Source organism: Cololabis saira, chromosome 5 (genome assembly GCF_033807715.1).
Source record: "Cololabis saira isolate AMF1-May2022 chromosome 5, fColSai1.1, whole genome shotgun sequence".
NCBI classification, from domain to species: Eukaryota; Metazoa; Chordata; class Actinopteri; order Beloniformes; family Belonidae; genus Cololabis; species Cololabis saira.
The window spans coordinates 47,991,172-48,012,994 of record NC_084591.1 but is presented as its reverse complement, the minus strand read 5'-3'; the positions used below and the strand labels follow the sequence as shown (position 1 = coordinate 48,012,994).

The 21,823-nt window shown below is 41.2% G+C and overlaps 14 non-coding genes and 1 pseudogene across 14 annotated transcripts; 14 read left to right on the top strand and 1 right to left on the bottom strand.

The window, feature by feature from the left end:
• The window catches only part of LOC133444825 (cytochrome P450 2F2-like), a 54,473-nt pseudogene extending 40,841 nt beyond the window's left edge, over positions 1-13,632 (bottom strand).
• On the top strand, positions 167-238 carry trnac-gca (transfer RNA cysteine (anticodon GCA)). The gene has a single exon. It is a non-coding gene; the product is annotated as a tRNA-Cys (tRNA).
• Positions 926-997, top strand: trnac-gca (transfer RNA cysteine (anticodon GCA)). Its single transcript has one exon. It is a non-coding gene; the product is annotated as a tRNA-Cys (tRNA).
• Positions 1,294-1,365, top strand: trnac-gca (transfer RNA cysteine (anticodon GCA)). The gene has a single exon. It is a non-coding gene; the product is annotated as a tRNA-Cys (tRNA).
• On the top strand, positions 2,078-2,149 carry trnac-gca (transfer RNA cysteine (anticodon GCA)). Its single transcript has one exon. It is a non-coding gene; the product is annotated as a tRNA-Cys (tRNA).
• trnac-gca (transfer RNA cysteine (anticodon GCA)) lies at positions 2,446-2,517 on the top strand. The gene has a single exon. It is a non-coding gene; the product is annotated as a tRNA-Cys (tRNA).
• trnac-gca (transfer RNA cysteine (anticodon GCA)) lies at positions 3,206-3,277 on the top strand. Its single transcript has one exon. It is a non-coding gene; the product is annotated as a tRNA-Cys (tRNA).
• trnac-gca (transfer RNA cysteine (anticodon GCA)) lies at positions 3,590-3,661 on the top strand. The gene has a single exon. It is a non-coding gene; the product is annotated as a tRNA-Cys (tRNA).
• Positions 3,949-4,020, top strand: trnac-gca (transfer RNA cysteine (anticodon GCA)). Its single transcript has one exon. It is a non-coding gene; the product is annotated as a tRNA-Cys (tRNA).
• On the top strand, positions 4,709-4,780 carry trnac-gca (transfer RNA cysteine (anticodon GCA)). Its single transcript has one exon. It is a non-coding gene; the product is annotated as a tRNA-Cys (tRNA).
• On the top strand, positions 5,093-5,164 carry trnac-gca (transfer RNA cysteine (anticodon GCA)). Its single transcript has one exon. It is a non-coding gene; the product is annotated as a tRNA-Cys (tRNA).
• Positions 5,452-5,523, top strand: trnac-gca (transfer RNA cysteine (anticodon GCA)). Its single transcript has one exon. It is a non-coding gene; the product is annotated as a tRNA-Cys (tRNA).
• trnac-gca (transfer RNA cysteine (anticodon GCA)) lies at positions 5,845-5,916 on the top strand. The gene has a single exon. It is a non-coding gene; the product is annotated as a tRNA-Cys (tRNA).
• Positions 7,298-7,369, top strand: trnac-gca (transfer RNA cysteine (anticodon GCA)). The gene has a single exon. It is a non-coding gene; the product is annotated as a tRNA-Cys (tRNA).
• Positions 7,700-7,771, top strand: trnac-gca (transfer RNA cysteine (anticodon GCA)). The gene has a single exon. It is a non-coding gene; the product is annotated as a tRNA-Cys (tRNA).
• Positions 13,633-21,823: the final 8,191 nt, after the last annotated feature.

Here is a 21,823-nt window from a genome sequence, read left to right as displayed (position 1 = left end):
AGTGGTCAACTTTCCTCCTTTTCATGCTTGCAGGGGAAGATCCCTGCCTTCATTGGGAAAGAGGCAACGTATGTCCTAAAAATGTTGCCACTTTGATCAGAATAGTTAGTGCAACTGAGGTCCACTCTTACAATCTGGCTCCACCAATCTCAAAACACGGCAGAAAGGGGGTATAGCTCAGTGGTAGAGCATTTGACTGCAGATCAAGAGGTCCCCAGTTCAACTCTGGCTGCCCCCTACTTGTGTCGTGCCACATAGAACTTGTTTTCACAGTAAATTTGAAGTCCAAAAGCTGTTCAAGACTACTTCCAGCACTGTCATGTTCAAGCATGCAAGCAGTTTGCTATATTGAGCCCTGAATCCCAATTAACAGGTTGGGTTTTGTAAAATGGGGTGGTCAACTTTCCTCCTTTTCATGCTTGCAGTGGGAACATACCTGCCTTCATTGGGAAAGAGGCAACGTATGTCCTAAAAAAATTGCCACTTTGATCAGAATAGTTAATGAAACGGGGCCCACTCTTACAATCTGGCTCCACCAATCTCAAAACATGGCAGAGACGGGGTATAGCTCAGTAGTAGAGCATTTGACTGCAGATCAAGAGGTCCCCAGGCCATCTCTGGGTCCCCCTACTTGTGTCGTGCCACTTAGAACTTGTTTTCACCTTAAGTTTGAAGTATAAAAGCTGTTCAAGACTACGTCCAGCACTGTCATATTCAAGGATGCACACAGTTTGCTAAATTGAGCCCTGAATCCCAATTAACAGGTTGGGTTTTGTAAAATGGAGTGGTCAACTTTCCTCCTTTTCATGCTTGCAGGGGAAGATCCCTGCCTTCATTGGGAAAGAGGCAATGTATGTCCTAAAAATGTTGCCACTTTGGTCCAATCTTACAATCTGCCTCCACCAATCTCAAAACGTGGCAGAAAGGGGGTATAGCTCAGTGGTAGAGCGTTTGACTGCAGATCAAGAGGTCCCCAGTTCAACTCTGGGTGCCCCCTACTTGTGTCGTGCCACTTAGAACTTGTTTTCACCTTAAGTTTGAAGTATAAAAGCTGTTCAAGACTACTTCCAGCACTGCTGTGTTCAAGGATGCAAGCACTTTGCTAAATTGAGTCCTTAATCCCAAATAACAGGTTGTGTTTTGTAAAATGGAGTGGTCAACTTTCCTCCTTTTCATGCTTGCAGGGGAAGAACCCTGCCTTCATTGGGAAAGAGGCAACGTATGTACTAAAAATGTTGCCACTTTGGTCCAATCTTACAATCTGGCTCCACCAATCTCAAAACGTGGCAGAACGGGGGTATAGCTCAGTGGTAGAGCATTTGACTGCAGATCAAGTGGTCCCCAGTTCAACTCTGGGTGCCCCCTACTTGTGTCGTGCCACTTAGAACTTGTTTTCACCTTAAGTTTGAAGTATAAAAGCTGTTCAAGACTACGTCCAGCACTGTCATGTTCAAGGATGCACACAGTTTGCTAAATTGAGCCCTGAATCCCAATTAACAGGTTGTGTTTTGTAAAATGGAGTGGTCAACTTTCCTCCTTTTCATGCTTGCAGGGGAAGATCCCTGCCTTCATTGGGAAAGAGGCAACGTATGTCCTAAAAATGTTGCCACTTTGATCAGAATAGTTAGTGCAACTGGGGTCCACTCTTACAATCTGGCTCCACCAATCTCAAAACATGGCAGAAAGGGGGCATAGCTCAGTAGTAGAGCATTTGACTGCAGATCAAGAGGTCCCCAGTTCAACTGTGGTTGCCCCCTACTTGTGTCGTGCGACTTAGAACTTGTTTTCACAGCAAATTTGAAGTCCAAAAGCTGTTCAAGACTACTTCCAGCACTGTCATGTTCAAGCATGCAAGCAGTTTGCTATATTGAGCCCTGAATCCCAATTAACACGTTGAGTTTTGTAAAATGGGGTGGTCAACTTTCCTCCTTTTCATGCTTGCAGGGGAAGATCCCTGCCTTCATTGGAAAAGAGGCAACGTATGTCCTAAAAATGTTGCCACTTTGATCAGAATAGTTAGTGCAACTGGGGTCCACTCTTACAATCTGGCTCCACCAATCTGAAAACATGGCACAAAGGGGGTATAGCTCAGTGGTAGAGCATTTGACTGCAGATCAAGAGGTCCCCAGTTCAACTCTGGGTGCCCCCTACTTGTGTCGTGCGACTTAGAACTTGTTTTCACCTTAAGTTTGAAGTATAAAAGCTGTTCAAGACTACTTCCAGCACTGTCATGTTCAAGGATGCACACAGTTTGCTAAATTGAGCCCTGAATCCCAATTAACAGGTTGGGTTTTGTAAAATGGAGTGGTCAACTTTCCTCCTTTTCATGCTTGCAGGGGAAGATCCCTGCCTTCATTGGGAAAGAGGCAATGTATGTCCTAAAAATGTTGCCACTTTGGTCCAATCTCACAATCTGCCTCCACCAATCTCAAAACATGGCAGAAAGGGGGTATAGCTCAGTGGTAGAGAATTTGACTGCAGATCAAGAGGTCCCCAGTTCAACGCTGGGTGCCCCCTACTTGTGTCGTGCGACTTAGAACTTGTTTTCACCTTAAGTTTGAAGTATAAAAGCTGTTCAAGACTACTTCCAGCACTGTCATGTTCAAGGATGCACACAGTTTGCTAAATTGAGCCCTGAATCCCAATTAACAGGTTGGGTTTTGTAAAATGGAGTGGTCAACTTTCCTCCTTTTCATGCTTGCAGGGGAAGATCCCTGCCTTCATTGGGAAAGAGGCAACGTATGTCCTAAAAATTTTGCCACTTTGATCAGAATAGTTAGTGCAACTGGGGTCTACTCTCACAATCTGGCCCCACCAACCTCAAAATATGGCAGAGACGGGGTATAGCTCAGTAGCAGAGCATTTGACTGCAGATCAAGAGGTCCCCAGGCCAACTCTGGGTGCCCCCTACTTGTGTCGTGCCACTTAGAACTTGTTTTCACCTTAAGTTTGAAGTATAAAAGCTGTTCAAGACTACTTCCAGCACTGCCGTGTTCAAGGATGCAAGCACTTTGCTAAATTGAGTCCTTAATCCCAAATAACAGGTTGTGTTTTGTAAAATGGAGTGGTCAACTTTCCTCCTTTTCATGCTTGCAGGGGAAGATCCCTGCCTTCATTGGGAAAGAGGCAATGTATGTCCTAAAAATGTTGCCACTTTGGTCCAATCTTACAATCTGGCTCCACCAATCTCAAAACTTGGCAGAAAGGGGGTATAGCTCAGTGGTAGAGCATTTGACTGCAGATCAAGAGGTCCCCAGTTCAACTCTGGGTGCCCCCTACTTGTGTCGTGCGACTTAGAACTTGTTTTCACAGCAAGTTTGAAGTCCAAAAGCTTTTCAAGACTACGTCCAGCACTGTCATGTGCAAGCAGTTTGCTAAATTGAGCCCTGAAGCCCAATAAACAGGTTGGGTTTTGTAAAATGGAGTGGTCAACTTTCCTCCTTTTCATGCTTGCAGGGGAAGATCCCTGCCTTCATTGGGAAAGAGGCAACGTATGTCCTAAAAATGTTGCCACTTTGATCAGAATAGTTAGTGCAACTGAGGTCCACTCTTACAATCTGGCTCCACCAATCTCAAAACACGGCAGAAAGGGGGTATAGCTCAGTGGTAGAGCATTTGACTGCAGATCAAGAGGTCCCCAGTTCAACTCTGGGTGCCCCCTACTTGTGTCGTGCGACTTAGAACTTGCTTTCACAGTAAGTTTGAAGTATAAAAGCTGTTCAAGACTACTTCCAGCACTGTCATGTTCAAGCATGCAAGCAGTTTGCTATATTGAGCCCTGAATCCCAAATAACAGGTTGAGTTTTGTAAAATGGGGTGGTCAACTTTCATGCTTACAAGGGAAGATCCCTGCCTTCATTGGGAAAGCGGCAACGTATGTCCTAAAAATGTTGCCACTTTGGTCCATTCTTACAATCTGGCTCCACCAATCTCAAAACATGGCAGAAAGGGGGTATAGCTCAGTGGTAGAGCATTTGACTGCAGATCAAGAGGTCCCCAGTTCATCTCTGGGTGCCCCCTACTTGTGTCGTGCGACTTAGAACTTTTATTCACAGCAAGTTTGAAGTCCAAAAGCTGTTCAAGACTACTTCCAGCACTGTCATGTTCAAGGATGCACACAGTTTGCTAAATTGAGCCCTGAATCCCAATTAACAGGTTGGGTTTTGTAAAATGGAGTGGTCAACTTTCCTCCTTTTCATGCTTGCAGGGGAAGATCCCTGCCTTCATTGGGAAAGAGGCAACGTATGTCCTAAAAATTTTGCCACTTTGATCAGAATAGTTAGTGCAACTGGGGTCTACTCTCACAATCTGGCCCCACCAACCTCAAAATATGGCAGAGACGGGGTATAGCTCAGTAGCAGAGCATTTGACTGCAGATCAAGAGGTCCCCAGGCCAACTCTGGGTGCCCCCTACTTGTGTCGTGCCACTTAGAACTTGTTTTCACCTTAAGTTTGAAGTATAAAAGCTGTTCAAGACTACTTCCAGCACTGCCGTGTTCAAGGATGCAAGCACTTTGCTAAATTGAGTCCTTAATCCCAAATAACAGGTTGTGTTTTGTAAAATGGAGTGGTCAACTTTCCTCCTTTTCATGCTTGCAGGGGAAGATCCCTGCCTTCATTGGGAAAGAGGCAATGTATGTCCTAAAAATGTTGCCACTTTGGTCCAATCTTACAATCTGGCTCCACCAATCTCAAAACTTGGCAGAAAGGGGGTATAGCTCAGTGGTAGAGCATTTGACTGCAGATCAAGAGGTCCCCAGTTCAACTCTGGGTGCCCCCTACTTGTGTCGTGCGACTTAGAACTTGTTTTCACAGCAAGTTTGAAGTCCAAAAGCTTTTCAAGACTACGTCCAGCACTGTCATGTGCAAGCAGTTTGCTAAATTGAGCCCTGAAGCCCAATAAACAGGTTGGGTTTTGTAAAATGGAGTGGTCAACTTTCCTCCTTTTCATGCTTGCAGGGGAAGATCCCTGCCTTCATTGGGAAAGAGGCAACGTATGTCCTAAAAATGTTGCCACTTTGATCAGAATAGTTAGTGCAACTGAGGTCCACTCTTACAATCTGGCTCCACCAATCTCAAAACACGGCAGAAAGGGGGTATAGCTCAGTGGTAGAGCATTTGACTGCAGATCAAGAGGTCCCCAGTTCAACTCTGGGTGCCCCCTACTTGTGTCGTGCGACTTAGAACTTGCTTTCACAGTAAGTTTGAAGTATAAAAGCTGTTCAAGACTACTTCCAGCACTGTCATGTTCAAGCATGCAAGCAGTTTGCTATATTGAGCCCTGAATCCCAATTAACAGGTTGAGTTTTGTAAAATGGGGTGGTCAACTTTCATGCTTACAAGGGAAGATCCCTGCCTTCATTGGGAAAGCGGCAACGTATGTCCTAAAAATGTTGCCACTTTGGTCCATTCTTACAATCTGGCTCCACCAATCTCAAAACATGGCAGAAAGGGGGTATAGCTCAGTGGTAGAGCATTTGACTGCAGATCAAGAGGTCCCCAGTTCATCTCTGGGTGCCCCCTACTTGTGTCGTGCGACTTAGAACTTTTATTCACAGCAAGTTTGAAGTCCAAAAGCTGTTCAAGACTACTTCCAGCACTGTCATGTTCAAGGATGCACACAGTTTGCTAAATTGAGCCCTGAATCCCAATTAAGAGGTTGGGTTTTGTAAAATGGGGTGGTCAACTTTCCTCCTTTTCATGCTTGCAGTGGGAAGATACCTGCCTTCATTGGGAAAGAGGCAACGTATGTCCTTAAAAAATTGCCACTTTGATCAGAATAGTTAGTGCAACTGGGGTCCACTCTTACAATCTGGCTCCACCAATCTCAAGACATGGCAGAAAGGGGGTGTAGCTCAGTAGTAGAGCATTTGACTGCAGATCAAGAGGTCCCCAGTTCAACTCTGGGTGCCCCCTACTTGTGTCGTGCAACTTGGTACTTGTTTTCACAGTAGGTTTGAAGTCTAAAAGCTCTTCAACACTGCTTCCAGCACTGCCATGGAGATGTCGTGTTATTACGGTTCTGGACAAGTCTTCTTGTTGGAACAGAAGATTGAAATTGAGTTTCTGAATCTGACTTCATGACATCTATGATGTCACAAATGAAGAAGTTGTTAATTGATGAAACTAATGTACAGAAGCTCTAAAAACTTTTTTAATCTCTTTTTCGTTGCAAAACCAGATGTTGCCTAGCAACAGGTGTGAGGTCACAATAGTTTGTTCCAGAACCTATGACACGTCAAAGACAAACGGTACGTCCGAAATGCCATACTAAACAGTATATACTAAAAAGTATACTTAAAGGAGCATGATGCTCCTTTTAAGAAATGAGACTCTCTAGCGCCACCCTTCACCACGACGGCCGTCGGGGGTACTGCAGCCAACAGCGAAGCCGGCACGGGATAACGGGGAGAATGTGCATGCATCGTCATGTGACGCCAAAACCGCAGGACAGCGCGGGAAATTCGGCCTCCGAATTGCAGCACATTTTGCAGCACACAGCCTGTTCAAGGCAACGGAGAGATACACTAGAGGGCTCATTCTTTTTGGTTTGGAATGCTTCATCTGACATTATTACTAGAAAACTTAAAACGTATACGAATTTTTTTCATAAATCCTGCCTCAATCCTGCCTCAAGCTTCTTTAAATTCGGCACACTTTTGAGTAAATATCAGTAGTGTGCATTAATTCGGACGTACTATTCAGAGGGCACACGTCACTTCCTGTCGTTGGGAGGAGGTGACGTGTCACAGCAGCAGTAGCAGCTGTTACCATGGTAACAGCAGCAGTAGAAGCACTGCGCCGCTCTTTCCCGTTTATCCTGGCCCAAACAAGATGAAATTATATAATATTATTATATACGAATATTATATTATTAATATTATACAATAATATTATTACACTTAATATTATACTTATTACATATACGTATCACTTAGCAACCAAACACTGCTTGCATTGTGGGAAGTTTCTGCTTAGCTAGTGTCCATCAATCCACACTAATACATTTCTCCAGAATGAGTATGGATAGTACATACTATTGAGTACGTACTAATGTTCCGGACGCACTAAAAAAGCTCGGATACTCATTTTTGATACTCATTAGGGTGGAAGTACGGAATTTCGGACGCAGCCAAAGTCACCCAGTTTTCCACTCCAGAGTGCTCAGGTCTCCAAGAGAGTGTGAATATTCAGGTAACGTTGGTCCTAACGATTTTGCCACTTTGATAAGAATAGTTAGTGTAACTGAGGTCCACTCTTACAATCTGGCTCCACCAATCTCAAAACATGGCAGAAAGGGGGCATAGCTCAGTAGTAGAGCATTTGACTGCAGATCAAGAGGTCCCCAGTTCAACTCTGGGTGCCCCCTACTTGTGTCGTGTGACTTAAAACCTGATTTCACAGTAATTTTGAAGTATAAAAGCGTTTTGAGGCTGCTTCCAGCACTACCATGGAAATGTCATGTTCAAGGATGCAAGCAGTTTGCTAAACTGAGTCCTTGATCTCAAATAACAGGTTGGGTTTTGTAAAATGGAGTGGTCAACTTTCCTCCTTTTCATGCTTGCAGGGGAAGATCCCTGCCTTCATTGGGAAAGAGGCAACGTATGTCCTAAAAATGTTGCCACTTTGATCAGAATAGTTAGTGCATCTGGGGTCCACTCTTACAATCTGGCTCCACCAATCTCAAAAGTGGCAGAAAGGGGGTATAGCTCAGTAGTAGAGCATTTGACTGCAGATCAAGAGGTCCCCAGTTCAACTCTGGGTGCCCCCTACTTTTGTCGTGCGAATTAGAACTTGCTTTCACAGTACGTTTGAAGTATAAAAGCTGTTCAAAACTACTGTATATCGGATGTTTACTTCACGTTTGACTTCTAATGAAGACATTTACTGTACAACCTTTTGCATTGTCTTTATTTGAGCACAAGTAAGCCAAATACATAAATGCAGGTGGGGAATGAATGAACTCATCAATATAATGTAATTTAATCTGATTGTAGCTTAAAACCGTATTTGTGCTTTGTGTTCAAATGAAATAAATACCCTCCTTTTTTCTTTTCTTTTTTTTTGCTCACGTGCTTGGATAGAGGCCCACTGACTTTGAGAGTATACAGGGCCCAGAATTTGGTGCTACACCCCTGAATGTGAGGCTCCGGGCTGTCTGCTCCTCACACTGTGAACTTTGATTTCAGGGATTGATTTGAATGACTCAACTCATTGATTCACATTGTTCCTTTGTATTTAAGTGAGTGAATCATTATTGCTGATGCAGCTGTTTAAGAGAAGCAAGTGGTTATAATGTAATCAATAGTAAGTCTTCAAACCTTCTGTTATTATCCTTTTTTATTCTTTTAGTTTTACTGAAGTTTATACAGAGTCTATCAAACAGCTCTGTCTGTTTAAAGAGGTGGGTGACTAACAAGTTTTTGTGTTATTTGTCACCGATTTGAAATAAACAGGGGCCTCATCTATAAAGCTTGCTTGCGCAGAAAAAGCGGCTGAAAGTTGCGGAAGCCGCCTTCTACGCAAATCCTCGGATCTAAAAAGAAAAAACTAACCGAAAAATCTGCGTATCTTTACGGCAACCTGGACCCTCCCGTAAGAATTTACTTAAGACACGGGGAACTGGCGACGCAGGCTGTGAGGTGGTGAAATGAAGCCAGATTCATGTCATACTCTTAATAATGTCATCACATATCACAACATATAATAATAATATAGTGCTGATAACGGAGCAGGCGGCGGGGGGGGGCGGTGGGGGGATGGCTGCTGCTCCGAACCCACTACTCCACGCCGAAGAGGAAAAAAGAAAGTGTTCTGATTAAAATAAGGAAAGTTGGACTATATAACAATTGCGTTCATAAGGATAAAGTTTTTAAAAAAAATTAAAATGAAAGAAATAGTCTCTTCTCCCCGTGTGTGTCTGCCTGTCATGCACGGGTACGTGCGCTCATGTTGTTTACTTTTAAGCCGGAATTATGGTTCTGCGTCACACCAACGCAGAGCCTACGCCGTAGGGTCCGGCGTATGGTGCGCGTCGCCGCGTACCCTACGCCGTAGGCTCTGCGTTGGTGTAACGCGGAACCATAAAACAGCCTAGAGCAGCTCCGAGGGGAGACGGGAGGGAGGAGGGGGAGCGGGGGCTGCCGGGCCGCCGTCCCGAGTGTCTTGATGATTTGCTGAGCCTACCGTTAGTTTTTAAACTGTAAAAAGTGGGGGGGACAAATACATCATTTTGAAAAGTGGGGGGGACATGTCCCCCCTGCCCCCAGTGGAAATTGCGTCGTGCGATCGTGGCACTAACGGGCAGCAACGACATGCTGCCACTCACTCGCTTTATTTTATACTATTTATATACTTTTTCTACTTTTACTGTGACCACCAAATAATCTCGTTTCACTGTCCTCTCTCCACATCATCCACAACATCTAGATCTCAGATCTCAGCGAAATTCAGTGGCACGGTGGCTCGACACGTTCATTCATTCTGACGCATTCATCCGGATTCATCCCTAACAGGCTGCAGGAAGCCACTGCGCATGCTCAGTAGGCTCATCTATATGGATTTATGGGCGTGTTGAGGGCGGGATATGGGGCGGAGTCAGCTGCGCAGCTTTCCAGGTGGACTGTGATTCATAAAGGGAACATTGCGTGGGAGTCTGCGTGCACGCGGTTTTATAGATCCGGATTTTTTTTTGCGCCCGCCATTTTCGGCTTTTGGGCGTACGTGCACTTTTAGTATGAATCCTACGCACTCCATTTTAAATGAGGCCCCAGGACTTTAAGTGGAAAAATGAAGTGCCGGTACTCCCCTATTGACCTGCCGAGATTATTAAAAGCAAAAAAGTACAAGTAGGGTGTTCTTAAAGTTTTCTTGAGGTGCTCGTCTTTTATTCTACAATCAGTAGAAATAAGTATCTAGTATTGATTTAAAAAGAAAATTGGGTGTCTGAAATGAATGCTCAATAAGATACATTTCAAAAAAATAATAAGTTAATATAAATCTGCTAGATTACAAAGATATTTGGTCTTTCTACAGGACTGTCTCAGAAAATTACAATACTGTGATAAAGTCCTTTATTTTCTGTAATGCAAAAATGTCAAACATTCTGGATTCATTACAAATCAACTGAAATATTGCAAGCCTTTTATTATTTTAATATTGCTGATCATGGTTTACAGTTTAAGAAAACTCAAATATCCTATCTCAAAAAATTAGAATATTCTGGGAATCTTAATCTTAAACTGTAAGCCATAATCAGCAATATTAAAATAATAAAAGGCTTGCAATATTTCAGTTGATTTGTAATGAATCCAGAATGTATGACATTTTTTTTTTTTAATTGCATTACAGAAAATAAAGAACTTTATCACCATATTCTAATTTTCTGAGACAGTCCTGTACAACGTAATGTTGTGGTGCAGTTTATCAAGTAGTAAAAATAAAAAAACAACCCTCCCTGCTTGTACCACTAAAAATCATGAAAATACACCCCAATAACACACACATTCTTCACCACACACCATAAACTTATATCAATAATTTTACTAATAATTCAACTTTGTGTATGTAAACTTCCTGTGATACACACAGATCTGGGTAGAGGAGCCAAACATTGTACTCAAGTAAAAGTACTGTTACTTCAGAATAATATGACTCAAGTAGAAGTAAAAAGTAGTCATCCAAATAATTACTTGAGTAAAAGTAAAAAAGTACTTGGTGAAAAAACTACTCAAGTACTGAGTAACTGTTGAGTAACGTCTGATTTATTTTTTTAACACAACCATTCAAACAGACAAAAGTACAAAATAATCATCTTCAGGCAAATTAAATCAATAAAATAATAAAATTGATTAAAATTAATAAAAAAATAAAAAATAGCTTAAATTAAAATAATAATAAATTCAAGTACTTTAATAAATAATAAAATAAATAAAATAATAACAGAATAAAAAAATAAACTAAGCACAAGTAGCAAAAAATGTCAAGCCTTTGTACTTTTCTTTTTTAACCAGGCAGAACTACAACAAACATGAACTCATAGAAACTCTGTGTGTGTTTGAGTCTGTGTAAATGTGACAAAACGTGCAAAAACAAACTTTTTTCCCAAAGAATCACCCAGTGATGTCATGAGATTGACGCGTACGTGGATAAAAGGGATAAAAGAAAAGTAACAGCTCAACGTAGCCTAATGTAGCGGAGTAAGAGGAACAGTTTCTTCTTCACAAATCTACTCAAGTAAAAGTAAAAAGTATAGTGATTCAAAACTACTCCTAAAAGTAAAACATTTCCCAAAACTTACTCAAGTAAATGTAACGGAGTAAATGTAACTGGTTACTACCACCTCTGGATACACATTTATAGTCTGTGCAAACTGAAATGACAGTTCACATTTATGTCACCTCATTTTGACTTCTGAGGCACATTTGGGCACCAACAAAGCAACAACATTGGGAATCTCCCAAGATAATACGAATTAATAATATAAATGAGAAAGAATCCAGCACACGAGACTGGCGAGATCAGTTGCAGGGATGCAAACTGTGCATGTCAGAGTACAGACGGATGGACTAGTTTCACCCAAAGTACAAAGGTTTGTACGCCTCTTTAAGTTAAGATATATAGCAAACCAGCGTGCTTATCTCCTCTTTTACTTTCTGAAAGTGCTAAGACTTTGAGCTTGTCACATAAATATACTCTTTCCAAATATTTGTGTATCAAGAATGGAAGTTAAAGTCCACTTTCTGTAAATGTTTGATAAGTCAGCTGCACATCTAAAGGAACAACTTACAGATACAGGCCAGTTCAGTTAGATGGATTTGTTTTAAAAAGTAAAGAGTACTCAAAATAACTTCAGTGAGCTGGGTCGCTGGGCAACAGAAAGACCCAGTGACTTTTCGGTGGAAAATTGGACCGGATTTGGAGAAGCATCATTAGATAATTAAAGAAAATCAAACTGTGGGGAAAAAATGGGAAGAAATCAAGATAAAAATATATATAAAAAAAAGGAAATTCAAAATATCTCTATCTTGGAGGCATACATATTCTTAATAAATAAATCATCTTAAAGAGCCTGTCAAATACAGAATGCAGTGTTTTGGGGATGCATCCAAAACTTAAAATAGTATCTGATAATTCACCCCTTTCTTCTTCCTCTTCTTTTTTTAACTGTTATTCTTTTTAGTATAGGACAAGTATTATATTATAACACGGAGAAAACAATCAGACTTTCACAAAAGAGGAAGAAGAATAAAATGATTTTAATTCTGCAATGGACTGGCAACCCCCTGTGTCTGGCCTGTAATGGGTTGGGATTAAACACGTAGTAATCCTATACAGTAATGGATGGATGATTAACCCTGGTGCTGTCTGAGGGTCAAGGGAGGAGGAAGAGAAGAAGGGAGGGAGGGAGGAAGGAAAGAAGGGAGGAAGGAAGAAAGGAAGGAAGAATGAAAAGAAGGATGGAAGGAAAGAAGGGAGGAATGGAGAAAATAAGGAAGGACGGAAGGAAGGAAGCAAAGAAGGGAGGAAAGAAGGAAGGAAGGGAGGAAAGAAAGAAGAAGGAAGGGAGGAAAGAAAGAAGGAAGGGAGAAAAGAAGGAAGGAAATAAGTGAGGAAAGAAGGAAGGAAGGAAGGAAGGAAGGAAGGAAGGAAGGAAGGAAGGAAGGAAGGAAGGAAGGAAGGAAGGAAGGAAGGAAAGAAGGGAGGAAAGAAGGAAGGAAGGGAGAAAAGAAGGAAGGAAGGAAAGAAGGGAGGAAAGAAGGAAGGAAGGAAGGAAGGAAGGAAGGAAGGAAGGAAGGAAGGAAGGAAGGAAGGAAGGAAGGAAGGAAGGAAGGAAGGAAGGAAGGAAGGGAGAAAAGAAGGAAGGAAGGAAGGAAGGAAAGAAGGGAGGAAAGAAGGAAAGAAGGGAGGACAGAAGGAAAGAAGGGAGGACAGAAGGAAGGAAGGGAGGACAGAAGGAAGGAAGGGAGGAAAGAAAGAAGGAAGGGAGTAAAGATTAAGGGAGAAGGAAGGAAGGAAGGGAGGAAGGAAGGGAGGAAAGAAGGAAAGAAGGGAGGACAGAAGGAAAGAAGGGAGGACAGAAGGAAAGAAGGGAGGACAGAAGGAAGGAAGGGAGGAAAGAAAGAAGGAAGGGAGTAAAGAAGGAATGAAGGGAGAAAAGATTAAGGGAGAAGGAAGGAAGGAAGGGAGGAAGGAAGGGAGGAAGGAAGGAAGGAATGGAGAAAATGAGGAAGGAAGGATGGAAAGAAGGGAGGAAGGGAGGAAAGAAAGAAGGAAGGAAGGGAGTAAAGAAGGAAGGAAGGAAGGAAGGAAGGAAGGAAGGAAGGAAGGAAGGAAGGAAGGAAGGAAGGAAGGAAAGAGGAAGGGAGAAGGAAGGAGAGAGCAGGAGGAAAGAAGGAAGAGGTAATCTTGACCCAGAGACGGTACCAGGGTTAAATCCCAGGGGAACATCATCAGTTCAGCATTTCTTACCGTTTCCAGTTCCTTCAGGAGATTCTCCTGAACCAGGACTGACAGGTTCCCCAGGACGGGGAGGACTGGAGGTCCTGGGGGGAAGTTCTTGGACCTCCATGGTCTTAGTTGAAGGAGGATGAAGAAAACAGAGAGGAACAGCAGAACTACTGACACCAGCATGGTAACAGGACTGGAGGACTGAGCCCGTTATTGACTTGTTAGAATAAAGTGTAAAGGTCTGACCACCCATGGAGTAGGGGGAGGGGTCCATCACAATCCTCAGATTTCCTTCCTTTTTTTTGTGATGTTTTTATTTCGAATGAATTGATCCCTCAAATTAATTGGTGTAAGGATTTATTTCAAATATATTTATAACATCAACTGAATGAATGAACTTTATGTGGCAGTCCTCCCAACATATTGGACATTGTAGGAGCCCCTTCTTTGAGGAGACACATGGTTTAGTCCGACAAGTGGGACGTCAGGGAGCCCTGGACGCAGGGACATTTTTTATTTTATTTTTATTTTTTTATTTAACATTTGCAAAAAGTACAATGATTACAAATCTTCACATTATGCAATTTCAAGTTGAATTATAACATATAAAGAGTATAACTCAAATAAAAAACGAAACAAAAAGCACAACACATTACAGGACTGTCTCAGAAAATTTGAATATTGTGATAAAGTTCTTTATTTTCTGTAATGCAAAAATGTCATACATTCTGGATTCATTACAAATCAACTGAAATATTGCAAGCCTTTTATTATTTTAATATTGCTGATCATGGCTTACAGCTTAAGAAAACTCAAATATCCTATCTCAAAAAATTAGAATATTCTGGGAATCTTAATCTTAAACTGTAAACCATAATCAGCAATATTAAAATAATAAAAGGCTTGCAATATTTCAGTTGATTTGTAATGAATCCAGAATGTATGACATTTTTGCTTTTTTAATTGCATTATAGGAAAATAAAGAACTGTATCACAATATTCACGAAAACTCCTAATACCATGTGGACAACATTGCGTACTGTACATGGGTATTTCATTGGATGTTTGGATCCAAAGAGTTACACTTTGTACGACCTTCAATTGCTGGCCAACTTTGTGTCTCATCCTAATGGATATGCCGCTCAGAGCAGAGTGATTCAATCGTTAATAGAAAGGAAATTAAAAGATCCTTGTAATATGAACAGTACCTGCGTGTAAGGCATTTTGTGTCGATCCTCAAAACTGGCCCGATCCTTCCCCTCCAGTCTTTCTCCTGCTGACATCGCTCTCAGGGAGCAAAATGTTCAGTTGATATTTGATACATCGAGAACCCCAAATCACCACCTGGAGACCTGGAAACCTCTGAATCTCCACCAAACAGGGTACACCTATAACCAGTGCTCGAGTTGTAAAAAAAAAACCAGGGGGGAGGGTGGATTTGATCATATGGGGACAGATAATTTGTGCTGATTACAAATAATATAATATATTACAAATAATAGCAGTGACCAAAACACCTGCAGAAATACTGCAGGAATGACATAGCAGCAGTTAAATGCAGCCTTCTGTAAGCTTTAAATATCCACTGGGCTTACATCAAATACATCAAAACACAACAATAAAAAACACTTTTCTGAACTTATCAATATGACTCTGTCCTTCACAGGATAAGTAAAATGGATCACTGCAAAAACTCACAATCTTAACAAGAATATTTGTCTTATTTCTAGTTAAAATGTCTCATTTTAGTAAAAACATCTTATTACACTTAAAACAAGACTCATCACTGGTGCTGACCTCAGTGCTTTGCAAGTGCATGGAGAGAGTAGTGGGTGACCAGCTGTCCGACATGTTGGCCGACAAACTGGACCCCCTCCAGTTTGCGTACAGAGCAAGACGTAGTGTAGAGGATGCAAGTCTCACACTTTTAGACACCGTCACAAAGCACATGGACTCTACACACCCACACACCAGGATTTTATTCATGGACTTCTCCTCTGCTTTTAACACTGTAAACACCAGCACCCTGCTGCACCGCCTGTCAGATCTTCAGGTGCACCCAACACTGCTTTTATGGATTTTTAACTTTTTACAGGACAGACCACAAGAAGTGCTTGTGAATGGTTTTAAATCGAGCAAACTGGTTTTAAACACAGGGCTTCCTCAAGGTTGTGTTTTATCTCCCATTCTCTTCTCTGCATATACCAACACCATCTCTTGTAGCAGAGAAGGAATGTCACTTTTTAAATATGCAGACGACATGGCACTGGTTGCCCACATGACTGGTTCTGATGCCCTGACTCAGTACCAGCAGGCCGTCAGCGACCTGGTCCAAACATTCACTGAGAACTCACTCCAGCTGAACATTGCCAAAACAAAGGAGCTGTGCTGTGGAGGCAGAAGCAAGGCAGCAATAACACCATCCCTTTTCCAGCCACTCAGCATCCAGGGGCAGCTGGTAGAGCAGGTCCAGTCCTTCAAATACCTGGGGACTGAGATCGACACCTGTCTGTCCTTCACACAACATACGGACGGTATTTACAAGAAGGCACAACAGCGTCTCCACCTGCTGAGGAATCTAAGGACATTCAACATCAGCAAAGACATTTTAATTCTGGTTTACCGTTCACTCATTGAATCCATTTTTACATTCAACATCTCATCCTGGTACAACTTGCTCACCATCAAACACAAAACCAGACTCTCACGCATAATAAACCAGGCCAGCAAAATATGCAGATCACAACACACCCCCCTGTCTGATCTCTACAACCGCTCTGTGATCAGGAAGGCCACTCTGATCACAGAAGACCCCTCTCATCCCCTTCACCACTCATTTCAACTACTGCCATCAGGCAGAAGGTATAGAATTCCACTGGCCCGGAAAAACATTTACAAAAAGTCATTCATCCCATCTGCCACAACCATTCTGAACACTATCAAATAGATTGTTGCACTTTTAACAGGCACTGTCATGTCTGTTTTAACTTATTTACTGTTTTTAACGTATTTATTCTTTTTATATTGTAACATGTCCTTATGGGAATGTATGAATGTGGTTGTGAGCCCTGTCCAAGAAGAATTTCTGTCACCATTGGGACAGACAATAAAGTATTCTATTCTATTCTATTCAAAAAACAACAATTTTCACCTGTTTCAAGTAGATTTTCACTTGAAATGTAATTGTAATAAGAAGATAAATCTTGTCCCACTGGTAGATTTTCCTACTTATTTCAAGTGAAAATTTACTTGAAACAGGTGAAAATTGTCAAATAAGTTATTTTTCTGGTGTTATTTTTCTGGTGATGACTCTAAATGTTGAAATAGCAGTAAAACCACATTCATTGATGAAATGACATAAGGGATGGAAAGGGGGGGGTGGCAGTTTTACAGGGGGGATGATTTGGACTGTTTTTATTTCAGGGGGGATGATTTGAACCGTTTTTAGACATCCCCCTTCATCCCCCCTCAACTGTGCCTATAACCTTTAACATTATTACCATAACCTGTCCCCAATAATACCAAACACCTCAGTGTACACAGAAAGGTCTAAGTCGCACAACAGACCGTGTTGCATAATGTACGCCAACGGAAGCGATGCACTTTTGTGTCAGCAGATGATGCTGTAACACCACTGTGGACTGACTTAACCATGGGAAACTTCTCATCAACAATGTTCAACGGCAACATCATTCAAACCTTGCAACAAAAGTAACCTATTCTGCTAAAAAGAGCTTTATCCTGCAGGGTCAATGCTTAGTGCATTACACGTCCTCTTTTATGGTTTTAAAGGAAGCATTTACTATTCAACCCTATGTTTCACACTACATTTCACTGAAAAGGCACAGATAAAACAGGGGAAATGGCAACAATTAAAAAAGTTGTATTTTGATGTTCAAGCATACCTTGAATGTGTGGGTAGTTAAATATAGTGAAGTTAAATATTTAACCAAAATACTAATAGTGGTTACTGCCAGTAACCTCAAACCAAATAATCTGGGGACATTAACACATGGACATACATTATCGTGACAAAAAATACCTAATACAAAAACAAATTTGGAAAAATTTTACCTCTTTGAGTTTATTATTAAGCATATTTTACATAAACATATTTAAAATGTTTCAAGTAACAAAATAACATATTTGAACCATTTTTCAGATTTTTTCAGTTATTTTATTGTCTGAAAAATGGTTCAAATATGTTATTTTGTTATTTGAAAAATGTTAAATTTGTTTTGTTGAAGAGAAAATATGTTTCTCTATTTTTCTTATTTTTGTGAGGGGGATATATATTGTTTTTCGGCACTACCTTGTTCTCTATAGCTGATATAACATGAATTACTCCTATGTGGGATCAATAAAGTTCTTATTTTTGCCATCTGAGTAAATTAAATATATTATATTTGGTGCCTAACTGTTTCCCAAGTATATTAGTGCGTGTGTGAATGAATAAATGAGACGTAAAACGTAATTTTTTTTTAGAAAGGCACTTTATGAAAATAAGTCCATTCACTTGTATTAGTTTCCAGCGCAGTCTTGAACATCCAATATGGTGGAGACGTTGACGTATCGCAGCAGCTCCGTGGGGCGGATACGTATATATGTCTATGGTGGTTCCTGCACAGCTGTGAGTATTAGAGCAGTAACGTCCATCAACAGTCTTTATTCATAAATCCCATTTGTATGACACCTTTATGCAAAAGAAAATCAAAACTGAGTTTGCGATAAAGGCGGTTGTTGGAATAATTCTGTATTTAAATGTAGATAAATGTTATCATTTGTCATGATTATGCCCAGAGCCGGATTAACGCAAAGGCAAACTAGGCATGTGCCTAGGGCCCGATTGACAGGGGAGGGGCCCAGACAGAGGGACAAAAAAATATTTTTTTTGTCTGCACACATATTAATGGTTGATACCGTGCCGGTAAAAACCTACGGCATATATATATGTGCATTATTACTATATTTAGTATACATACATATATATACGCATACATACCACCGCAAGGGGTGTGCGAACCATGCGACCGCACGGGGCCTCGCCTCGCGCCCCAAGGGCCCTCGCGCTATGGCCGTTTTTTTTTTTTTTTTTCAAAATATTTATTTTTTTTTTTTTCCTTTTTATTTTCCTTTTTTCCCTTATAAATATCAACAGTCACGTTCCATTACAGACCTAAATGTGTACTAGTCTGTGCATATCAATAAATATATGTGCAATGATGTCTGTTGTTCAATACAACTGCGTCAGACCAAGCGCAGACACAAGCTGCTCTGATCCAGACGGTGGAGTTGGAACAAACTGTCACACAATATCCAGAGAACGAGACGGATTCAGGAAATTTCCATCAGGGGATGAAAAAAGAAAAAAACTAAAGAAAATGGAAGAGTTTAATGCCTCTCTGAAAGGCTCGTTTGATAAATTTGTTACAAAAATCACCGATCCGACCGGGTCTCAAGCAGCCATGGGGCCCCGCGTCGAGGCAAGAGATGATGATGAGGCAGGGGAAGGTATCCAGTATTTTGCTAATTGGAGAGTTAAAATTGCGCATAGAGACACCCAATCTGACCCGAAAAACCCAAAAATTTTGCTCGCGCTCGCTACGCTCACGCACAAGGCCCCCCCCCGGCCATTTCGCACAGGGCCTCGCAAAAAAAGAAAATAGTCTGATAGACTGTTTAATATACAACACATGACTTATTTTGGAATACAAAGAACCAACTTGACTTTGACTATGCTATGTAAAATGTGAATTAACTTTTATTAGTAACTTTGGTAAGTTTAAGATTTCAATTCATGAATAACATCGATGGAAGGGGGCCCAAAAATCACAGTCTGCCTAGTGTAGTCCATTTATTTAATCCGGCTCTGATTATGCCATAACTCTGAATATGAATCTTGTGCTTGTTGTTTTTTACGTGTCAACTGGAGCAGCAGTTTCACACCAGCGCAGAGGAATGTGCGGGTAGCTCTTACCAACCATTACCAACCATTAGTGTGTGAACGTGTTCTTTCAGGCAGGAAAGCAACGGCCAGATGCCAACGGAGGGCGAGGCCTGACTGCATCTTGGCTGAAGTTTTTCACAATTGTTTAAACACATTTATTGGAACACCAGACACAATGTGCACAACCTGAAACTCATGTTTCAGGTGGCTGAACCAATCCTGCTGAACTCCATTGCTGTGCTGAGCACATTTACTGCTCTAGACTCAAATTCCCATTCCATACCACACATTTCTCACAACACTACAGACAATTCCCAATATCCTGCACACTCTTCCTGAATTCCCTCTCTTGCTGTTCACACAGAACACACAGTCAGTCACATTTCTAAACTCCAAAGGCTGTTTGCCATAAAGGGGTCACAGGTGAGCTCCTGGTTTGCTTGGAGAACAATGGATGGTCAATATTGAGAGAGGTGAGCAGCTGCTGTGATGTCCAGTGGACTGCACATTTTGAGAATACTGTAATATATTATTTGTTGTTACAGTAAAGAATTGTGTGTTGTTTTCTATTTGAGTAGCCCAGGGGTCGGCAACACAAAATGTTTTAGAGCCGTATTGGACCAAAAACACAAAAAACAAATATGTCTGGAGCTGCAAAAAATGAAAAGTCTTGTATCAGCCTTAGAATGAAGAAAACACATGCTGCATGTTTCTATATTAGTTAGAACTGGGGGAAGATTTTTTTTTTCATTACAGTTTTTCTCTATTGCTTAAACACATTTCACGATACTGCCCTCTCTTTTCACAAAACGCTAAACACAAAACACTTTTCTAAAGCTACGTACACTAAACCTCACAGTTTCTTTTCAAAACCAACCCATCACACCAAAACAGCTGCTCATATGCTCAAAAACCAACCCATCACACCAAAACAGATGCTCACATGCTCAAAAACCAACCCATCACACCAAAACAGATGCTCACATGCTCAAAAGCAAACCCATCACACCAAAACACTTGCTCATATGCTCAAAAGCAAACTCTGACACCAAAATACCACTCAAAGCTTGCAGAAATGTAAACACTACTGAGCATCATTAACCACATTACCAAAAAAATTGAAAACACAATTTTCACAGTGTGAGACTGTTCTTTTTACAGTTTCACAACTGCCAGGATGCATTTGAGCAACCCTTATTTATTCTCAAATATGTTTTGGGCATTAACTATAGATTTGTGCATTTCATGGGAATAGTTACATAATGCAGAAAATGCAGTAATATCACAACTCAATGCAAAAATGAGTACTGTAAACTCCATAGAGGATCCATTACACACAATAGATACAGTACAGTAACAATTGAGAACGCAATGTTCAGGGTGCGATTTCTTTTATTACAGTACGTTTGAAAATTGACACAGTATGTTGTATGTTGACACCGAAATCATGGGGCGTCATCACGTCGGGCTGGGTCGGGCCACAGGACCTCATCAACGTCACAGGCAATATTGTCCATAGCCAAACAACGTGGGAAGAATGCCCTGGCATGCCACACCCAGCCTTGGAACACCTCCACAGCCACATCATCACAGGCCAGGTCCATAGCCCTGAGAAGGTTCTCTCTGGTGTAAGGTTGGCGGTCATAGACCTTCCACCGCCATGATGAGAAGAACTCCTCTATTGGGTTTAGGAACGGAGAGTAGGGTGGCAGACACACATCCTTCTCCTCTCCCTCCTCGACCTGCTCCTCTCCCTCCTCGACCTGCTCCTCTCCCTCCTCTGACACGAACTCCTCTTCTTCTGTCTTGATCATCCATTTTTGTTTTTGAGCCTTCAGCAAACTGCACTGACTTATATAGGTGTGGTCACATCATTTGCAATAGGTGTTTTCAATTATGAGTAGTTGTGTTTACTGATTGAAACCAGGTATGTTCATTGTGTTCAAGTTTTGCTGATTGTGGGTAGCATTTTGCATCACATGAGCTTCACAATGCATATTGGAGCAGAGTTATATGCAAAATGTGTTTTAGCACGGTAAAATGTGTTTAGAGTTTTGAGAAAAAGGGGATGGGTTTTGTGAACAGTGTCTACAGGTGAATTGTGTTTGTGGTTGTGGCAAAAGGGGGGTAGTTTTACTAAATGTGTTTAGGCAACTGGTCATTTGGTTTAGAGTACTGGGTTTTGTGTTTTGGCAATAGAGAAAAACTGTATGCACTTCGAGAAAAAAGTCGAAATGTCGAGAAAAAAGTCAAAATTTCGAGAAAAAAGTTGAAATTTAAAAAAAAAAGTCAAAATGTCGAGAAAAAAGTTGAAATGTTGAGAAAAAAGTTGAAATGTCGAGGAAATAGTAAAAATTTTGAGAAAAAAAGTTGAAATCTTGAGAAAAAAGTCGAAATGTTGGAGAAAAAAGTCAAAATTTCGAGAAA